The 18,329-nt window shown below is 37.5% G+C and overlaps 1 protein-coding gene across 1 annotated transcript in view; it reads left to right on the top strand.

Annotated features, from left to right (window-relative positions):
* The window catches only part of arap1a (ArfGAP with RhoGAP domain, ankyrin repeat and PH domain 1a), a 75,138-nt gene extending 73,332 nt beyond the window's left edge, over window positions 1–1,806 (top strand). The window contains exon 29 of the mRNA XM_081719769.1: window positions 1,148–1,806. The gene's annotated coding sequence lies outside the window, so the exon portion shown is untranslated. The remainder of the gene's footprint in view (window positions 1–1,147) is intronic.
* The last annotated feature ends 16,523 nt before the right edge of the window (window positions 1,807–18,329 follow it).

Here is an 18,329-nt window from a genome sequence, read left to right on the forward strand (position 1 = left end):
CCCGTACAGTGAATTCAGCAACCGCAAGTCATTAAAACCTCGTGACTCATCTGTTTATAACTTCATCATCATTCAAATGAGGTTGCAACACCTTTCTTTCTTTTTTAATAACTTTAGAGAATATTGATAGCCATTATTAGTTGACCAGCTTTTAATGCTTAAAATCTAGTTGTAAACAATTTATATGCTACTGGTAAAGAAAAGTAAACTATATAAAATAGGGTTTCTAAAAACTGTTTCTTTTGTAAGCATGTTTAGAATTCAGTGGTATAAATTGAGGGATTGTACATCGTACATATACAAAGGATAAGAAGTAAAAATATCCTATGTTAAACTATTAGTCCAAAAGCCATAAAGTGTACTACATAAAATCATCAGGAGTGACAAAAGCAGAAATCTCTGAAGCCTCAGGGGTCAAAGGGATCTTTGACCCCTTTCAGCATATCGACCGTACTTACAAAACAAGCAGCACCAACATTATCAACACAATGATCCATATGTGGTAAAGGGTATGAACCAGAAACGGTGACTGCATTTACTTTCCAATAGTCTGTGCAGAGACTAAATGTTCTGTCTGGCTTAGGAACCAACAAACAAGGCGAACCTCACAGACTATTGTTGGGCTTAGCAAAGCTATGATCCACTAGGTACTTCACTTCTTGCTTTATGAGAGCCCTTTTGGTAGCATTAACACGATAAGAGTGCTGATTTCCAACAGTATCTTTAACATCATGTTGCAACACATGAGTTTGAGATGGAACATCACCAAATATCGTGCAAAACTCAACAATTAAACCAATGATATCTTTCTGCTGTTCTTCCGACAAATGACTAATTTGAGAAGATATCTGTAACACAGCCCGGAATTAGGAATCCTGGCAGTGGGAATGGATTTATTACAAAAGGTCAGTCAGTCCATGTTCTCATCTGTATTACATGTATCAGGCACAAGCAAAGCTGCAAGAACTCCCATAGAAACTGAATTGGGCACACTATCAGTTATTGGAACATTTCTATAATTATATGATTTCAACATGTTGATGTGACAGACACAAGAACTTTTCAGATGTTCAGGAGTCTTAATAACATAATGTTACGACCTTTGGTGGGTCATTTTGTTTGTCTGTTTCTATGTATTTTGTTGCAGGTTGTCTTGTCGTCCTAATTTCCATCGCCGCACCAGGTGCTGATGATTGACGGTGATTGCAACGTCTGGCCTGATTGGTGATCCTACCTTACCCCACCTCATATACAGCCATTTGAGGAGAAGAGCCTGGAGCGCTACCTTCGCATACTTGGCATTGTGTCTATTTTGTACCTTTGTTACTGAACAGTTTTGTTTTTGGGTCGTGAGTATGCAAGGATTTTGTGTTTAGTTCGGTTATGTCTGTACAGTTCAGTTATGTCTATGGGGAGATGACGCCATTTATTTTGGGTACTTTCTTTTTCCTCTGTTTTGGTTTAGGGAGTTAGGGCACATTTTTATTGATCCTTTCTGTTTATTTTTTTTCTCATTAGGCAAGCTATATTATTTGTTTTTGTTTCAGAACTGTTTGTTTGTTATTTTGGCATTGTCATCTCCCGAGGTACAACCCTCTACGAATAAATACCACTTGTACTTCATTATATCCTTTTCCCCCATGCTCTGGAGCCTAGCAAGAGTTGTAACAATAATCTGTATCACTCAGCTTTGTCTCTACAACATACGGTTCAGATGAATAAGTTGCAACAGACAAACCAGACACAGGCAGTAAAGGCAATGTGATGAAAATCTAAAATCCTAAAATAAAGATGAGTCAGACACCACTGGATAAAGCAAAAGCAAATCTTATTTGTCTCAGCATGAGGGCATCTGAGTAAGGGAGAGGCAGGATCCTCTTTTCCTTTGTGCTTATTTATACTACTCTCTGCCCTCTCAACCCTTTCAACCTAAAAAGGGGTCATTTTGCTCCCTGCTGGTTTATCTGCCCCGCATTGGAGCATTCTTCTCAGAAACCAAATTAGCAGATTATACTAGGTATAGTTGTGATGTTCTAGCAATATGCACAGATTTTGGAGAAAGAAGAACTGCTCCACATTCTTGTAACACAAATGCAATGTAATTTTTCCATTACAGCCAACACACAGACTCCTTGGTTAAAACTACAAGACACTGCCATTTTATCGAAAGTTTCCTTCATTTCCTTCATGCTCTGTGCTGACTGAGCAACAATCCCACGCTTTATGTAACCTTTCACGAAACACATTGACATCAGTACCCAAAAAAGACTCTTACAAAAGCTTCAAGGGTCCACGTACTGTATGACCAACACCAATTCAGAAGGAATAAAAGAAAGAGATTTGATTTCCACAAACAAGGCTTCTCACTGGTATACCTGCAATAAGATATAGCAAAGGAAAAGAGGAAAAAAACAACCAACCCAAAAACACATCTGGCACGTAACAATAATGTTTCATGATACGATACACTGGTCATTTTGTAATTTTGAAATTGCAAATAGTCATGTTTTGCTCCTGTTGTGTATAATCAAAGCCTGTTAGCTAGACCTGGTAAACCAGCCAAATATAAGATAGCTAGCTAACAAACGTTAGCCAACAGTTTTAATGTAAAAGTGATTAATATATAAGAAATGCACAGATAAAAAATAAGTTCTTAAAATATGAACTGTGCCGTGTTCTAATTTCACGAAAGAATTTGTACAAGTAAAGGTACAAGTAAAGCCACACTGATGCTATCTGATTTCCAGCCTGATCCATACTGACTCCATACTGTCTAACTGGGCGGTTACGTTTAACACTGAGGCTGTCAATCAATCTGCTGGGGTCCACGCCCACACAGATAAAAAAGAAAACACTCAAAACACTTGGAAGGTAACTGGAATACATAGGATTGCTTGCATCATTATCTTTCATGAGACCAAATTTAAAAATCATGTGACATAGAAACCATAGATACCATGTTGTTGACAAGCCTTTAGAGAAAACAGCAATTCTCTGATGAGGACAGACATATCTATATAATGAAAAAATCCCTAAAACTAGTTAGATTAGATAGTTCCATCTTAAGACAACTAGATATATAGACTTCACACAAACTCACATTAACAACATGACTTCTTCTGTTAATCAAAGCTAACAGACTACAGAATACTGGTCTAAATATAACATCTGAAACACAAACATGAAATCACAATCCATACTGATCATGTGTCAAATCATGAGTTCTCCAGAGTCAACATTAATATTTCTGCTGCTCACAACTCTGAAGCAGGTTAACAACTGAGCAGTAAGATCTGTTCATGGTAAGTTTGGTTTCATTTGTCTATTCAGATTTCAAATACATGTTTTGAGTTCAGGACATAAAAGTAGTTTTGGATAAAAAAATCAAAATCTTGGAAATAATGGTATACACACTATTGCACAAAAGTCTACATAAATAAATTAAATTTTAAATATACAGTCATTTTACATTGAAACACTGCAAAACTCAATTGACCACTAATCTGACACTGAAAATCACACAATGTTTAAATAAGAATAATAACAACAAAACAAAAGCCCTCATACCCAACAAAGACAAGATAATACATATCTGGAATCATTTTTGGTGCCTGAATTTTCAGTATCAGCAGAAGTGTCAAGTGTGCTTATACAAACTTCAATTAAACTAGACCATTACAAAAACCTGATTGCTTAGTGGCACACTGTAACAGAGTGAATATTTACTATTATCTGCTAAATTTTAGTGCTGTTTTATATGACTTAAATAAATGACTGATGTAGTGGCATTTCACATTAAGAAAAATAATTGACAAATTTATTCTTGAATGGATATAGATAAAAATTAATTTAGGAAAGGTTTCTTATATTGCTTTTATAGTTGCACAGTTTTGTTGTACTTGCATCATTTTTGTCTGTTATGGATAATTAAAAGAAACAGCCAAAGTCCACTCTAATAAAAATAATCTTTGTTTGAATTTTCCATTATTAAAAACAAAACAAAACATGAAAACAATTGAGAATTGTCCATGAGAAAAAAATCAGGATTAAATCTTTTTGCAGTATTACCAAGCATTACATGGTAGTGCTTCAAACAAGGAGTTTCTGAGGGGTGTGTGTGTGTGTGTGTAGGGGGAAAAAATTGTGTGTGTGTGAGTCCAAAAATGGGGAAAAACAAGGTCATACACAAAACGTCATACAAATTTTCAGTCGCAGTGAAACAACTCCAAAATAACACAGTCTCCTTCCTCTCTCTCTTCCTCTCTTCTGGGAAGGACCTTTAAATAGCCGACACAGATGGATGGGAAACCCGGCAAGGAACAGAGTGGAGTCTCAATCAGGGTGGAAATCCTGGCAGTGGACCTTGAACACACACACACACACACACACACACACACACACACACACACACACACACACACACACACACACACACACAGTTTCAATTTGCAGAGGGATTGTATTTATGAGTAGAAAAAATGGCCAAACTAAAAAGTGTGTACATTCCCAAGTGAACACATCTTCCATTACTGTATTGAACTGATTAGGAAAGATGCCTACAGCAGTGTCATGACTGACATCACCATTCTCATCAACAGTATTAGTACCACATATGTTTAGCTTCACTCAAAAATTTGCACTGATAATTACTGGCTGTGTTAGCCAACCAAAGGCAGTTTGTTCATTCAGTAGTTTTGTAATGTGAGCGTTCTTAGCACCCAGGTGCATGTCTGGATGGGAACTAAAAGCTGTTTCTAAGAAGAAGAGCTTGGGAAGTAGGAACCTGCAGCTGGTGTCTCCAGCACAGACCTCTATCTCTCTATCTCTCACTCTCTCTCTGTCTCTCTCTGTCTCTCTGTCCACCTCCGGACATCTGGCTGGCGTCACTGGTCACATCAGCTGACGTTGTCTCACAGCCCATAGAAATAGGCCACTCTGACTCTGGGGCATAACATGACTACAATGTAATTCCTGTGTTTTCATAATGATGGAAATTAAGAAATGAAACATTACAGAAAATGTGGGGATTAATACAAGTGTGTAAGTGTGTGTGTGTTTATGTTTGTAAAAATCATACAAATTCATTATTCCTTACTCTGCCTTCAGCTGTTTCACTCTGTGTCATGATACGGCCCCTCCCTCCTCCTCAAACACCTGTGTGTGTGTGTGTGTGTGTGTGTGTTCGTTAGTCTGTGGTGCCACGCCCTCTCGTGTTGTCCACGCCCTCTCGTGTTGTATGACACAGTATACACAGAAGACAAACACACAGAAAGGAAGATGTCAGGTTGGCCAGTGCTGAAAAAGGAAACAAACAAACAAGAAAAACCACACCAACTGTACAAGGGAGGATCTCACTAAGTGGAAAACAAAAAGGCACAACAAGACCCTTTCACCTCCCTCCCTAACCAACCTCAAAACATATATGAACACAAATGTGTGGGTATGTGTCTTTCTGTGTGTACAGGGGCAGAAGTGAAAAGGAGCAAACCAATAATCAGAACACAAAGTAACAAGGCAAGTGAATAAAGGTAACGCAAGTGAGCTGTAGGCTAGCAAAACAGCATCTCTATAAGCTCTTTTATAGTCACTGTATTTTGTAGGATGTTGATTTTTTTGCAGGACGATGATGCAGGACAATGGCACCATCACTGGAAGGTACGGGTTGGACAGAGGACAGAGTTGGACATGCACAAAGCCAACAATACATACAGCAGTATGTAACACTTGTGAATGAAAAAGTGCTATCAACTGAATATTCAACACAACAGATTTAATCTTAGGTGAACTCTAATTTGTTCTCAGGAATTTGCTCACTATCTAATGGATACAAAGTTTGGACACTAATGGATTCATGTTTTGAAGTCATCTTAATATAACTGAATCAGCATTGCAAAATATTTTGAAAACAGTGGCTGTAACTAGAAGTAACTCCCATCACAAACATCAGCATCTTAACTGTAATTACAAACAGGATAAGTTGTAAAATCTCCTATGCCAATATACTATATTCCTTGCAGATATTCATCAGTGTTGCAGCATGACTGAAACACAAACATGGAGGACTCACACATCAGACCAATAAACTCAGGAATGTTTTCCTTAAGATAGAGAGTATGATAGATAGTTCAGTCAGACAAGCTGAGCTGGGACATCTATACCAGGATTTCCAGAGCTGGGAGATCTATGCCAGGATTTCCAGCAATTTGAGCTAGTCCCTTCTCAGGCCCAGGCTCTAGAGAAGGCAACTCAAATCCAGTGCTGCCAGGATTTGGCATTGACAAATTGCTAGACAGATAACTACGTCTAAGCTTAAGCAAATTCTTAAGACTAACCCTTTAGGGTTTGAATTAGGATAAGACAGAGGTGAGATTTTGTGCAAGACTAGCACAAGGCTCAACATCAAGTATAGGCTTATAAAGGAAGGCTGAGACAGGGGTAGACTTATGCATAGGGTTTAGAATAATAGTATTTTAACCATTGAACCATAATAATGTTACCTATAATACTCACCCTCTCCAAAGTTTATACTGTATTGTAAGCACTTACAATCTTTTTCTGTTCATACATGCATTCTGTCGACATTTTAAAGTTTCTTATATGAGAGCATTACTTTCATTAACCTCCTGGCTTCAGTTTGTAACCCCCCCAAAAAACAAAATAGGTCTTTAGAGTGTAGTACACATTCTAAAGTCATTTATCCACATGTTCTAAAATACAGCCCTCCCACTCAGGTCTCTTGCTGCTTTTTATGAAGAAAACATTGCTAGGAAATGGTGTTCAATCACAGGTGGCCTATCTGTTCCACTGTACTATACTTTTGAATTACTGCCGCACAGTTGGCATAGCGATGTCTCAAATGTGCATCAGTGAAGCTTCTTTTATGCCTGCAGCCATCAGGATCCTGAGAGGACAAACCCAACAAGTGGATACAGCAGTTGGATTTATTAGGTTAATCTAGGTAATTTGCTTCTATCTTAATCCATTTTTAACAGTTCATATGTATGTCTATATTTATTCTGTTTGTATTATATGTGTACCTTTTAATGTAGTTTACATGTGACAACCTAAGCAACAAATTGCCCTCACAGAGACATGAATAGTTTTTTTCAATTCAATTCAATCACCTGCCACACTCCTCCACAGGTCTCACCCCATCCATTTCACACCTGGTTTTATCTCAGGAATTCATCCTTAAACTCCTCTAAAAAATAATGGCTTTCCTTATTTAGTTATTAAAGGAGCAGCTGGAGATTGGAACTTTTGCGCCATCTGCTGGACACCTGTTTTCCCATAACCAGCAGCTACAGGGTTCATCATGGCCGTAACCACATAGCACTGTAGAGTAATTCATCAAATGTGGGTAACCAAATTACACTAATACATGTGGGGGCAATAAGTGTGACTGTGTACTGTTGAAGATCATAAGATCATGTCATGGCTAATGCAGAGTCACTATCAGAAAGAATTACAGGAGTCTAAATGGGAAACTCCACAGTTAAAGGAAACAAATAAAAGGATTCCGGTTGAAATTTGTATGACAAATGTTTTAGAACGTGCAGTTTCAATATACCCAGTTCTGTAAATATTACACCTTGTAACTAAATCTTCTAATGTAGGTTTTCTTTTTCTACAGTTTATTGGTTTTCATGTTTATTACTCTTATGTACAAGCAGTGTAGTGTGCTACATGAGTAAGTACATATGGAAGAGGGGTGTCTGTGTGCGTATAGTGTGTGTGTGTGTGTGTGTGTGTGTGTATGTATGTATATATATATATATATATATATATATATATATATATATATATATATATAATTTATTTATTTATTTAGTTTTTTGTTTATATGTATGCGCGTGTGTGCACGCAATAGCTGGAAAGATGTCATCATGGTGACCCCATGGCAAGCTTTAGTAGTAAATGGTAAATAATGACACATTTTAAATTGTAACAATGGTAAGACAAACTATAAAATCACAGGGACACTGCCTGCAAAGGAATGTGTCCTCCTAAAAAACAGAGAGAGAGAGGAACACTTCCCCAGCAGTGAGAGACAGACATGAGGGACAACTGTCCCTCATAGAACAGGCAGGAAAGCCAACAGGAGAATCTTCTACTGCCGCTTGCGTGCGAGCTAAGGGTACACGTTGACACACCAAAGCTTCATGGAGAGCGGTCTTTGTTAAGCAGCTATATACGAGCGACGACACCTGTGGGGGATTAGGATCGTGGCTTTCCTTTGGTGGCGGACATATGTCGTTGCGAGCCAACAGTTACAATTATTTCTAGGTGGTGAGTGTTGTGCCTCATTCACCACAACCACTGGGGGTTGTTATGTTCTTCTGACCGACTGTTTGTTGGTTGTGGTCGTTACGTTGGCTTTGTTCTCTTCTAGTTGTTGCGTGTTTATGTTTGGTTTTGTTTTCATACATTTCATTAAATGATTCAATTGGACACTCGCATTTACTTCCTTTCTTTTCCTGCACGTCCTACACCCGTTACAAAAGATATAAACAGGATTTTTGCAAAATATGTGCCGTCTCCTCTCGCAAATCCAAGTGAGGTCTAAGGCTATTTAAATCTGAAATATGATTTAAAAAACAGGTTTGTAGTTGTTTTAGTGAGTCACATGAGATGTCAGATTAGCAATTTAATTATTATTACGATACGTTCAATGGGTAATAACTATTATTCTAGTAACTTTAGCTAATGTATTGTAAAATCACAGCTGATTCAGTTATAATGCCGTCACTGCATTAAGAAGAGTTTATAACCTTTAATAGAATACAGTTTTTTCTGTCTTTGTCAGAATTATTCTTTTGACATCATGCACAGTTAAAGCCGACGCTGTTGTCTGACAAAGAATGTTATTTCAAAGTGTGATTATCTGTTCAGAATCTATTCCTTATGAATATAGTGTTTTCCCCTTGTCTGACTTACTTGTCTGATCTATCTTACCATCTATCTAGGCCTTTGTATCTATCTAAAGCATTTTATACAAAAACATCATTGCTTCAAGTAACTGTATCCTGATGTAAATCTTATACCAAAACATCACTTCATGGTACATTGCCTGTCAGCAATACAAAAAGTTGGTTCATTGCTACATATGTGGAGCATGAGGTGTATTAATTATTTTAGAACATGCTGGAAGATTTTAAAAACTGACTGTCTCACTAAAACACATCAAATGGCAATTGCCTACCATGGGAGAGACCTCTCCTCTAAAACATATAAAACATATACAAAAAAACTGACTTTGCTTAATAAGGATTCACAGAGAGACCTGTGTTGTTCCAGCTGGGTAAACATTGAAGGGACAGAATACACAGTTGGATTTATTCTATGCAGTTGTGACACTGAGAGGGAGAAAGCAAGATGTAAGTACACAAAAGGAGTCTCTTTTTCTCCATTCCACTAAATAATTTTTTTTTTAAAAATGCACGAAATGAAAAGAAAGCACACTGGCCGTCAGTATTCAATGCGTGGATACAGGAGATTGTAGACATCTTTATAGCGAGACACAGGCTAGCAATGCGCTGCACCAGAGGTAAAGTATAGTGGAGAAAATAAACAAGGAACAGGTGCTGGTAGTTAGGAGAATGTGAGTGGTGTGTGTGTGTGTGTGTCTAGAACAGGGTGTCTAGCACACCATGACTGCAGTTATATCCAAAGTCAAATGCCTGTGTTTTGCCAGATAATAAACATCATTTTAGTTGACACTACTACTACTACTACTACTACTACTACTAATAATAATAATAATAATAATAATACGTTTAATTTATATAGCACCTTTCATGGACTCAAGGTCGCTTTACAATGACACAGATGGAGAAAAAAAGACAATAATTGACACAATCAACACCTTAACAGATATGGATAGGAAAAGTTATGAAAAATGTTGAGAAAAGATATATGTTTTAAGTTGAGATTTGAAAGAGGAAAGTGAATAGCAGAGATGGAGAGATTGAGGTAGAGTGTTCCATAATTTTGGGTCCATGACACTAAAGGATCTTCCATCTATAGAGACCAATATAAACTTGGGGATGGAAAGGAATACCTGCATATAGAGGATCGACGTGTACGGGTGGGGCAGTGTGAGTGTAGGAGTTCAGCTAGGTAGGGAGGTGACAGACCGTGCAGAGCTTTGAGTGTAAGGAGGAGGGTTTTAAACTGAATGGGTTGAGGGGTGGGGAGCCAGTGTAGCTGATGTGGACTAGGGTTGATGTGGGCCGATTTCCTTATATGAAGGCGGATTCTTGCGGCTGAGTTTTGAACATATTGAGGTGAGTGGATGGTTTTGTTATGGATGCCAGTGAAGATGAATGAAGTTACAGTAGTGAAACAGGAGGTGATGAGGGTGTGAACCAGGGTCTCAGTGTCATGTGTCTATTAGTGTTATTTTGTGTGATTGCCATGAGTGTCCTTTGTTTTATGTCATTCAATGTTTCACATCATCAAGGGAGTCTGTGCGTCCTGCTCAACGCCCTGCAGCACTCGGGCCGTGACAATTACAGACAGGGCTGGGTACTGAAATTTGATACCGTTAAAGCACCAATCGAAGCGTCTCGGTACTACAGAGTACTAAAAAGTCTAAAAAAATATCGGTGCCTATTTTGGACACTAGGCATAAAATGCAAATCATGAGGGATTATTGTAATTAATCTTACCAATGCACAAAAAGGAACATGACTGGGTCTCTGACACACAGAAACGCAGGGAGCACAGAGCTAGTAGAGTGGATGAGGTCGAAGGTCTGGCCCTCCTTCAAAAAGGTTTCCAAAACGGGTAATACATCAAATCTGATTAAATATTTGATCACACACTGAATTAATCTCCATCAAGAAAACTGCAGAATTTTAGAACAGGACTACGCCGTTAACAGAGATGGGAGATTATGTGCTAATATATATTACAACCACACGCAGACACTAACGGTTCCAATGATAAAATATCATCAGGTATTTTTACAGTTTACTGTTAACGTTTAACTTCTGGCTTTGCCAAAGAATACTAACACTACTAACATTACTATTACATTTGTCATCATTAAAAGCCTGTTAGGATTCAGCTAACATTAGCCCAAAACTAGCATGTATTCTCTAGTTAGTTGGCTACAATTCAGATGTCAAGTGAACATATCGGTAATTATAATTCAAATTCCGTAGGTTTCATAGGTGAGCCCTATTAATTACTTGCATGCTGTTTTCATGTTGTAGGTGAGGGCTTTGACAGTGCTGGGCCAGTTCAAACTAATGTGGTTGTCCATGCAGAAACAACCCCTTTCTCTATTGCAGAAAAGCTGAGGGTGTCAGTTGAGAGGAGGGAAGAATGTCACAGAGCAATAATCAATTTTATTGTCAAAGCATTGCTGCCTTTTTCAATTGTTGATTCTGTCTGGTTTAGGTAGGATACATGGGATAGATCATTTGTTTTAAGGTGGTAGGAAGTTGCTCAGAAAGCAGTGGTAGCTCAGTAGTTAAGTTACTTGCGTTGTTCTTGGAAGGTTGCTGGTTCAAGCCTCACCACTGTTAAGATGCAACTGTTGGGCCCCTGAGCAAGCCACTTAACTCTAGATTGCTCAAGTCATACTTAATTATAAGTTACTTTGGATAAAAGTGTCAGGTAAATGTAAAGCACCACATACAGTATGGGCTACAATGGAAGTGTGTAACAGATTCTCTATTCAGGTGTGATAATTGTTAACATTATCCTTATAAAAGAGATCTAAGATGTACATTTTTCTCTTTTTATGTGTAGTATACAGTGGAAGTGGCTCGTGTTGAAGACCAAGGAGAGGAGAAAAGAAAATCACAATGATGGGGAGTATTATGACAAAACTACTGCAAATGTAAGTTTATCATTTAAGTCTATGGTATTTAATCCCAGTCTATCATAATACCTAATGTTTATATTGATGAACACAGTTACCCATGTTGACAAACATTTTGTGATGCTTTTAAAAACCTTTTTAGGTGTTCCCTGACTGAGCTCTGGCTTTACAGGAGCTGTTTGCAGAAAAGGATAGTGACCATGCAAATCAGACCAATGCATAGTGGGAAAAGAAGGAATTGCTGCTGATGTCAGACCTTGCATGCAAGTATATGTGCATACAGGCATCTTCTACAATGTTATGTGCATGCAGGCATCTTCTACACCATCAGAGCAGATGATGTCCACAGCAGGAGACACCATCAGTCAGGAGAGAGCTAGCATTTTAACTGACATGCTCATATTTCTTAAAACGAACTCTTAAAACTGAACTGCAACCACCAATATGCTATATGCTATGGTCTAGGCATAAGTAATGTTGATATATTTTTGTTCTTCATAAAGCAGCATGAACATGCCCATTGTTGGTTTGCTCCAGCAAGATCCAAATATAAAGAATGTGGAGATAGTCAGACTGAGATTATAATAACAAGACGTGATGAGGGAGTGGGATGCCCAGAGGACCAAACACTGAAGGTAGTGTAAAATACCAACTCTTAATAGTGTAAAATTAACTCTGTACCTATATATACACTGAGAAAGTATTAAATTAACACTTGGTGTTGATTTCACACTGCCAAATGTGCTGTGGACATACTTATGACTTTCAGGGAGGGTTTCCTAGACAGAGATTAAGCCTAGTCCTTGATTAAAATGGCCTTTTAACCCAATTTAACAGAAATCTGCTTTGCTAGTCATGGCTAGAAATAGTCGTAGTGTCACAATTAGTTCCTGCCAGCTTCCGTGTTCCATGTTTTCCCTGTTTTCCCTGTCTTGTGTATTTTTGTTCCATGCGATAATTTCATTTTCTCCACCCCTCATTTGATTGCTTACATCTGTGCCTCATTTCTACCTTGTTGAATTCGTGTATTTAAAGCCTGCTGACTGCCCTGTGTCTTGGCTGTACATTGTGTTTGATGCTTTTATGTCTTAGGTTCATTGTTTATTTGAATGCTTGCATTTATGTGTTTGGTGAATGTTTTTGAAAGCCCATGTATTTAAGTTTGTACTCCATGCCTTTGTGTTTATCGTAGCCTCCTCCCAGGAGGCAGGTTTAACTTCAGATTAATGTTATTTGTCAAAGAAGACAAATTGATTATTTGGATAATGTCAATGAAGACCAATGAGTGCCAGTGGCTAGACATATTCTTGCTGACAAAAGTGACCCATTACAACATTTTGCCATTTGTGTACTAAGAGAACAGTACATAAACTTCACTGATGCAACAATCCAGGTGAACAATAAGGAACAATTTTATGAAAATGGGAACTTTCCAGGAGTCTTAGGCTGCATAGATGGGATCCATATTCTCATAAAACAACCATCTATTCCAGATTCTGAGGAATGCAGGAAACGAATGGATTGGTTTTCCATAAATGTCCAGGGTGTATGCTCTCACCAATTGCAGTTTTCAAACATTGTTGCACATTGCAAAGGTGTTACTCATGATTACCATATTTTCCTTAACTCATCTCTGCATGCTTAGTTTGAAAGAGAAGTAAACAATGGTATATTGTTTAGTGACAGTAAATACGGCCAGAGGATTTTTTGTTTATGCCATACTTGGAGCCAACAACAACTGAGCAAAGGCCTTACACCTGGCTCATATGTGTACAAAGCTCATGTTTGGTGCCTTCAAAAAACACTTTGGTTCAAGTCGAGGTGCTGCTGCCCTGTCATCGTTACCATCATGCTCGGCATATGTGAGAATGTTTTCATGGCTGACAGAAACATCACAGGAGCTGGTTCAGAGCACGCAGAGAGCCCGTCTGCTTTGAAAAATCTAAAATCTAAGACAGCCAATATTTGTTTAACAAGCATAATTACAAATGCTTGTTAAACAAATATATGTGCGTTTTTGTTACATTTGCTGTTTTCCAAAAATGAGTGAAAATGAACAAAAACGGTAGGTGTGTCCAAACTCTTGATAGGTAGTGTATATCGCAAAAGGTCTTTTTTTTTCACTGATAAACATTTTAAATTAGATCCTTTTTTTATTTTTTATTTTACAGATGTTATAGCATTATTTACTTAATATAGCACAGATGTTTAGATAATCAGAATAATTTATTATTCAGAAAGAGCCAATGGGTGAACGTCGCTGCGTAGATCAAAGCGCCAAACCAGTCAATATGACATGAACCAACCTCATATCATGTCTGAAACATGAACTTGTGTCACTGTCATTCTGTTCACAGAGACTAGTGTTTATTTATCTCCAATTAAATTAAACTATTATAAACGCTCGTTTGAAGAAGGATGTGGGTTTTGAAAGACAACGCGCTGTAGTCTTTTCGATCGTTTAGGATACGACATCATTCGACGAACTCGTTACATTCTCGTGCTAAGAGTAACAGTTGGCTATTTGTTATGCATAAGTAATTATCTAATATCAATTCTTTACCATTAAGTGTATTTACCGTTTATTTATACTATATAAGTAAGATCTGCTATTTCAGTATAGTCTCGCTAAATTTGTGAGTTATTTAATAATAATCCGTTTTCTGGATACATCTATTTGACGCTGATCAGATAATTTGGAAAAATCTGCTTAAAACTGTTTAAAGTTCTTAATGCGCAATTATACTGTCCCAAAATTAGGTTACTGGAATCCCAAAGGAGAAAATAGCGACAAAAAGAAAAAGAAAAAAAAAAAAATATATGTTTTGAATGTCCCTACTAATACGTGATGTTCTGTGGAATAATTCCGTGGTGCTTTTCTCAAAATCTTCGTAACGCGAAGAACTGTAGCAGGTCCATCCCAGAAAAAAAAATCCGTTTTTATACTTTGGTAACCTCCCACTTTATATTTATATGTATATTTATTTAGAGATGTTCATGTCTATTAATTTGTGCTGTTATGGTTATTGAAAATGACACTTATCCAAAAGGACTGGGCACAGTTCCACAAATTAAACAAATTGTCTGGGATTAAATTACAAAAGAGCAGTAAATTAAAACAGGAGTGAAAAGTAATGGCAAGGCGAAATGAATTCATTTACTTAAAGTAGGTGTGTGGATCCATCATCTTGTATGTTCTCCAAAGATTGCCGGATCTCAGAATCTAGCTCCATTGTTTTATAGGCAACTTTGCTTCGGCTAATTCAGACTAGCACAGGTGGTTTTAAATTAATATTGTTTACTTTAGTTCAGGACTTCATAGCCCAAGTGTTAGTAATCAGTAGTTAATCTGTGTTTCGGAAATCCCTAAAGACATGATTAGCTATTCCAGATTAATAAGGCATATTCCAGTCTTGATTTAAACTTTGTCTTTGAAACGCTCCTCAGTCCTTTTTCACTGTAGGAATTTGGAGTAATAGGATGTTACAATTTTCTGAAATGTCTATTTGGCCCAGTATATATTCATTTGTCATTTTAGTGTAGGAATGTGGAAGTTTCTTTTACATTTTCAGTTTCTGCATCGAAAGCGGGAGCATCTTTTTGATACGGCGTTTCAAAAACGGGCTACCGTAATGGGAGATGTAGACGCGCACCCCACCTTTCCATGTGGATATCCGAGCTTTTCTTAAGTGCATATGGTGTGACCGCGGTTGATGAAACACTGCTCTTTATGCTCTGCTAATAAACAACAAAGACAGTAAGTAACGCTACACTTTCAAATATACTGTCAAAACCTTGGACATACCTGTTTGAATGTAGGCTCATCTAATGGTTTATAACTGTATTTGTTTTTAAGAGAAGTATAAATAGTAAAAGTTGATATCTTATATAAGAATTCATTTCCAAACAAATATATATGTATAATGATCATAAAAGTTACAACATAAAATTAATTTTAAATATTCCCTCAGCAAATAGTTTTCATTCATAACTTTAGTCCATCACCCTACAAGTATTTAGCATATGTGAGAATGTTTTCATGGATGAGAGAAAACATCACAGGAGCTGGTTAAGGAGCTGCTTTGAAGAATCTAAAATTTGAGACAGTCATTTAAAAAAAAAAAGCATAATTACATAATTTTAAGATCGCACATATGGTTAATTTATGATTCCGAAAGAACCACTGGGTGAATGTCAGTGCGTAGATCAAAGCGCCAAACCAGTCAAGTTTGACTAGGGTCTATTTATTTATGTCAAATTGGACTAAAATAGTATAAACGCTCGTTTGACGAAGAATGTGGGTTTTGAAAGACAGATGCACTGCAGTCTTTTCAATCTCATTCGACGAACTCGTAAGAGTAACAGCAGACTTTGTTATGCACATGTAATATTCTAATCTCAACTCTTTTACCAATAAGTCTATTTAGAGTTTAATTATACTATATAGGTTAAATCTGATATTTCACTATAGTCAGCGTTTTGTAACGTGAATGCGGAGGGAAAAGGACACATACACAGTTCTCTTTAGCGGGACAGATGCGGGGAGACCCTCCGTAGTAAAGTTTTGACAGGCTGGGACTTTCACAATACTATCCGAATACCTTAAAAGAATAGAAACGCGCAATCTGCCAAGCATGCGTACGAAGACACCGTTAAAACAGGATTAATCCTCATTAACACAAATTATCTTAAGAAAACACTTCATTTTTTGTTTGTTTTTAGTGACTTTCCACATATGTATTTTTTCTTTTATGACCTTCATCATCTTGTGCTGGTCTGAACCTAGGTTCAGAAAAAAAATCAGAGGGTGAACTGCGGAGTAGGGGCACGTTTGAAACTCACTGGAAAGCTCTGATGAACTATGAAAAAACTAAACTCATACACACGCATAAAACGCATAAACTGGTTATTCCGCATGCGTCCTCGCATATTTGCCCTTACGTTCGCCTTCACTTGCATATATGCATTGAACGAATCTCGGTTTATATGTCTTCAACCCAAAAAAGCGATTGCTTGCTCGTTGTCGTGTAAGCGTTGAGAAAATTGGAAACCCATGTAATATAGCAGCGTGGTTTAACAGGACAGGCAGACAGGTGGCCATGCACACCTTATTCACTTTATATACCTGTCAGAGATTGTAGGAACTGCTTTATGAGCGCTTAATAGCTTGTCTGTTGGTTGGTTTTAATGGTTGTATAATTGCTTTATTATGTAATTAATTTAATTTGTAATTACTGTTGCTTATCGAGTTTTTTCTTTTACAGGGCTTCATACATGTCTCAGTTAATCAAATTTCTGAATCAGTATAATTGACAATATGGCTTGTAGAGGGTATATATTTTTCCTGGGTGTAAGGATTCACTGTAATTGTAGTGGGCTATTCCAGAAATGTAGCTCCCAGTCCAGCCATGATAATAACCTACAAAAGAAACATGAACCAAAACCCCAATGTTTCACACTTAAGGAAGTTTACAACTCTTTTTCTCTTTTTAGTTTAATACCACCTCAGATACCCTTCAGGCATCAGACCACCACAGGCAGGAAACATCAGACTACCACATACAGGAAGCATCATACTTCCATAGAAAGGAAGCATCAGACAAACACATGTATGATATCATCCAAGAAAACCAAATTCAAAGGAAAAATTGGAAAATGTTTGCTATGTACTTTCTACATATTATTATTTTGTGGATTGTTTTAAAAACTTATTTTGGTCTGCAGCCAAACACTCATCATTACCACAATAAATGTCCGATGCATACATCTGCTGAGACTCTAATTTTCATAAAGGAGGCAAGATGTTTAATAATTTCAGCCTACAGAGATCACCGAGAAGGAGCGATGATATGTGTCATTAGTATCATAAACCTCACTCTACAAACTCCACTCCACTGCAAGTTCTGTTGCACTCAAGACACAGTGCAAACTATAGCAGCTGAGGTCATTTTTCATAGCATGCATTATGGGTTCCCATACAGAGCAGCCAACATAATTTGCCCAGAGCAACCATCATGCAATGCAACCCATGTTAGTGTTATCCCATATGTGCAAGGTGGAAAGCCGGTTCTCCCCTTTTTGCCAATTCAGAACAAAGAAATTAGAGACCTGGACTTTCCTTTTGACATTACTGTTTGTAATCCAAAGCATAGATTTATAAACATCTGGGTGTGCAGAAGATGCTCATCTACAACAATAGCTGTGGCCCTGAGATGGAGAAAGTCTTACAGTACTACCAAAAAGAACATGCTCTAGATATTATATCAAGGCCAATAGATGAGTACATTGAGAGTGACATTGAATGGTCTTTTAAGGGTCAGGTTCATAACTATGGGCAGCTAACGATCATGAACGACTGTATCTACAGAAACATGGATTTGTCCCGTTATGTTTTGCTGGCTGACATGGAGCAGATCATTTTGCCTTACAAACATGCCACCTTGCCATTGCTACTGATAGAACTCCAGAATCAGAACTCTGATGTTACAGAATTTCT

The sequence above is a fragment of the Electrophorus electricus genome, chromosome 8 (assembly GCF_041902795.1).
Source record: "Electrophorus electricus isolate QZ-2024a chromosome 8, ASM4190279v1, whole genome shotgun sequence".
NCBI lineage: Eukaryota > Metazoa > Chordata > Actinopteri > Gymnotiformes > Gymnotidae > Electrophorus > Electrophorus electricus.